A 5000-nucleotide genomic window follows, 5' to 3' on the forward strand; every position below is an offset into this window, starting at 1 on the left:
ATCTATCTATCTATCTATCTATGACTCTCTCTCTCTCTCTCTCTCTCTCTCTCTCTCTCTCTCTCTCTCTCTCTCTCTCTATCTATATATATATATATATATATATATATATATATATATATATATATATATATATATATATATATATATATATACTGTTGACATGAACTACGATGCAATTGCCTGAAAGAAAGTTGATGCCACTGACCTGTCATGAAAGTGCACGACCTCTCGGTGGCAACACTAATAACAAACAAACTGTAAGGATTCTTCTGTAAAGCCGTTTTTTTTTTTTTTTTTTTTTTTTAAGGGTATATAAGAAGCCATTATAACAGAAAGTAAGTTGCTTTGTACGTCTTGTTGTGGGAACGATATCATATCAGATATAATGGGAACATTGATAATAATCGAAGAAGATTAATTAATTGGCCGATTCGATTCGATTAAAAAATAAGAAAAAATATAGAAAAAGATGTATAGATAAATACATGAATAAAATGAACTTTTAAATAATCTCTCTTTCTCTCTCTCTCTCTCTCTCTCTCTCTCTCTCTCTCTCTCTCTCTTCTCTCTCTCTCTCTCCCTCTCTCTCTCTCTCTCTCTCTCTCTTCTCTCCTCTCTCTCTTCTCTCTCTTTTTTTTTTTTTTTTTTTTTTTTTTTTTGTTTATCATCATAATCATCATCTTATTATCTTTTTCCCCCAAAAACCCACCCCAACCCCCCCCCCCCTTTTTTTTTTTTTTCATCATTAAAATCACATCATAAACATCATAAATCATCTTTTTACCATAATCATCATTTTTTCCATCCATCTCCATATCATCACTCATCATCATCACCATCATATATCATCATCATCCTCCAATTTTTATAAATCCTATAATTTATAAAAAATTTTTATATCATTATCAAATTTGAATTTTATAAAATTTCTAATATCATTATCATAAAAAAAGAAAACCATTTAATCCATCCATCCCCATCATTCATCATCATCCTAATCATCACACATCATCATCCCCCTCCCCTATCTCATCATCATCACCACACACATATCATCATCCCATATCATCTACATATCATCCCCCCAATCATCATCATCCCCCATTTTCATCACCATCATATCATCACATCATCATCTCATCACATCATCACTCATTCATCATACCTCACATCCCACATCCCTCATCATCCCACATCATTCACACCTACCTCATCATAAATCATCATTAACCCCCATCACACCCCAAATCATCACCATCATCACCATCATTCACCTATCATCACCATCATCACACCCTCATCTCTCACCTCTCATCAATCATCTTTTCCCCCTTTTTAAATACCATCATACTAACCCACATCACCATCATCATCATCATCACCCCCATCATCATATCATCTAAATTCAAAACCATCATCACATCACATCCCCATCATCATCCCATATCATCATCACCCTCCCATATCATCATATCATCATTCATCACCATGACATCATCATATCACCATCATCATCATCATCACACATCACGATCACATATCCCCATCATCATCATATCATCATCATCCCCATACATATCATCATCACATCACCATCATCACCCATCACCATATCATCACATATCCATAAAATCTTTTCACACTCTTTCCATTCATCAATACTCATCATCACCATCATCCATCTCACCCTCCCCTCTCTCTCCACAACACATCATCACAATCTCATCATATCACATTTTCACCATCATCCCCTCTCATCACCAATCATCCCATCATCATCATCTCATCCATCACCATCTTTCTCATCATCATACCCCATCATATAATCATCATCCCCATCATCTCATCCATATCACACGATCTCATCATCACCATCACATCATCATCCATCTCACCACATCACATCATCATATTCATAAATCATCATCAAAATTTAAACTCACATCATCACCTCATCATCACTCACACTATCATCACGATATCATCTCCCCATCATCATCTCATTCATCATCACCCCTCATCATCATCACCCCAAATTATCATCATCACACAAACATCTCACCCCCATCATCATATATATCATCTCCCTACACCATCATCATCACATAATCATATTCATGTATCATCATACCAACATCATTTCATCATCACCAAATCATCATCCCCCCTATCATCCCATCATTCATCACACCCCCCATCATCATCTATAAACACCCTCGACTATCTCCATCTCATCCTTTCCCCCATCTCACTATCACCCCCATCATCATCTCACCATCATCAACCATCATTCATCCCCCTATCATCACGATAACATCATCACCTTTCCATCATCACTCACACAATCATATTCATCTCCCAAATTCATCCCCATACATCATAAATTAAATCCCCTTTCATTAAATCATTCTTCATCATCACCAATCATCTCATCATCATCATCACATCATCCCATAAATCTCTATACCCATCATCCCATCACCCATCATCCTCTCAACAATCATCATACACCATCATAACCCATTCCATCACCCATTCAATCAATCATTCATCCCACCCCAAACATACATCATCATCATCATCTTTCTCATCACATATCCCATCTTTCCCATCTAAATCTCATCCCCATCATCAATCATATCATCAATCTTTATCATCGTCACCCATCATAATCATCAATCATTCACATCATCATCAATCACACGATCTCCATCATCACCATCATTCAACCATATCATACATCAACAAATCCACCCCCAATCATTCATCGTCATAATCATCAACCATCACCATTCATCATCGCACATCATCTTTTCATCTCATCATCACATCATAAACCCCATCGTTAAATTAATAATACAACATCAAACCCCATCACCCATCATCACATCCATACCACATCATCTCATCATCATCACCCAAAATCAATATCGTCATATCACCCTTCACAACCCAATCATCACCATCATCATCATCATCATCATCATCTCACCCCTTCATAAATCATCATTCATCATAACCCTATCAAACCATCTCATAAATTCAAATAATATCACGACACCCATCCATCATCATCTCAGCATATCATCATCGTAAAACCATACATCATCTCACGTCATCAACTATCTATCATCATGTCATCATCTCATAATCATAAAAATAACAATTTTCCTCACCATCAACCACCATAATCATCTATCGTCATATAAAATCACTCATCCATCCACCCAATCTATCGCATCATCATCATCTTCTCTCATATATATCATCGTCATCACATATTCTCATCATAAAATCATCATCGTCATATCATAAAAATCATCATCATCGTCATATCATCACGTCATCATCATCATCATCGTCATCATCATCATCATTCCGTCATATCCCCCCCCTTCATCACCCATCTCATATTTCATCATAGCATCATCATCATTCCATCCACATCATCGTATCATCATCATCATCACCCCCAAATATCACATCCATCTCATCACCTATAATCATCATCGTCATCATCATCATCACCCCGTCATAAATCACCCGGTCTCATCATCAATCACCCGTCATCATCACACAGAAACCCCAATACGATCATAAATTCGTTCATCATCACATCACCCCATAAATAAATTCATTTTCATCTTCTATCCATCGTATTATCTCAAACATATCGTCACATCATCTCCCCAATCATCATCATCATCTCGTCTATATCATCATGTCATCATCTCATCCGTCTCTCATCATATCGCCCTATCATCATCTCATCATCGTCTCTCTCATCATCGTCTCTCATAATCACACACCATCACCATCACATCATCGTCATCATCACATCATCGTCATCATATCATATCTCTCCATATCATCGTCTCACATCATCATCGTTATCAAAAGTTTTATGATAGATAAAAAAGGTTTCTTAAGTCATTTGTAAAGGTAGATGGGAGTTATATACCTGTTGTTTTTGTTTTTTTGTTGTTGTTGTTTTTGTTGTTGTTTTGTAGATATTATGATTAGGACAGTTATCACAAAGATTTCGGATAGTGCTCGGCCATCACTTTTAGAACGCCGTTTTACGTTCTTTTATTTTAATTTTCATTTTTTAGCTTAAAAAAAAAAAAAATCTTCTATATCCTCCTTCTGCTCTCTGCTAAGGCGTCTTTATAGGCGAGTCCTTGAGATTTTTTTTTTTTCTTCGTCTTCTGATTCGTCTTTTTGTGCTTGCTTGCACTCTGTGATATCGATAGTAATAATGCACACACGCGGACATATATTTATCTCTACATCTATATCTACATTTAGTGTGATATTTTTTCTATATATTTACACACGCACACACACACACCACACCCACAAAACAAAACCCCACACACACAACACCACCACACACACACACACACACACACAACAACACAAAACCCCACACACACAAACACACACAAACCACACACCCCACACACACACCCCCATAATATAATATTATAAATATAAAAATAATATATATAAAATATAATAATGTGTGTAATTTTTATACACACACCAACACACACCGGGGTGTGTGATGTGTGTGTGTGTGTGTGGTGTGTGGTGAGTGCTTCTTGTACTATCTTTTGGTGAGAAACACGATCAAAGGTAAAAAAAAATATCAACAAAGTATAGACACAATTCATTCTTTGTTGGCAAGTCAGCCTATCGAGCAGGAATATTTATAAATTCCTTTAACAGAAACTTACTGCCCCGTTGCCAGCTGTTTCGTTCCATGACCCTACTTGGAAGATTCAGTGAGTGTTCCTTATTGCCAAGGTTTCCTGTAGGCCAGTGGAGGGGAAAAATCATGAAAACCCTTTGTAGAATTTTTTCTCCACCCAAAGCATAGTCGAAGGCCCTGTATACTTGTGGAGACCCCCATTTGAATTTTTATTTTTGCTAAGTAAAAAAGAGCAGTTACATACGGGGGAAAATTTTCTTTTTCCAAAACAAAAAATTTATGC

This window comes from Penaeus monodon, chromosome 26, assembly GCF_015228065.2.
Source record: "Penaeus monodon isolate SGIC_2016 chromosome 26, NSTDA_Pmon_1, whole genome shotgun sequence".
NCBI classification, from domain to species: Eukaryota; Metazoa; Arthropoda; class Malacostraca; order Decapoda; family Penaeidae; genus Penaeus; species Penaeus monodon.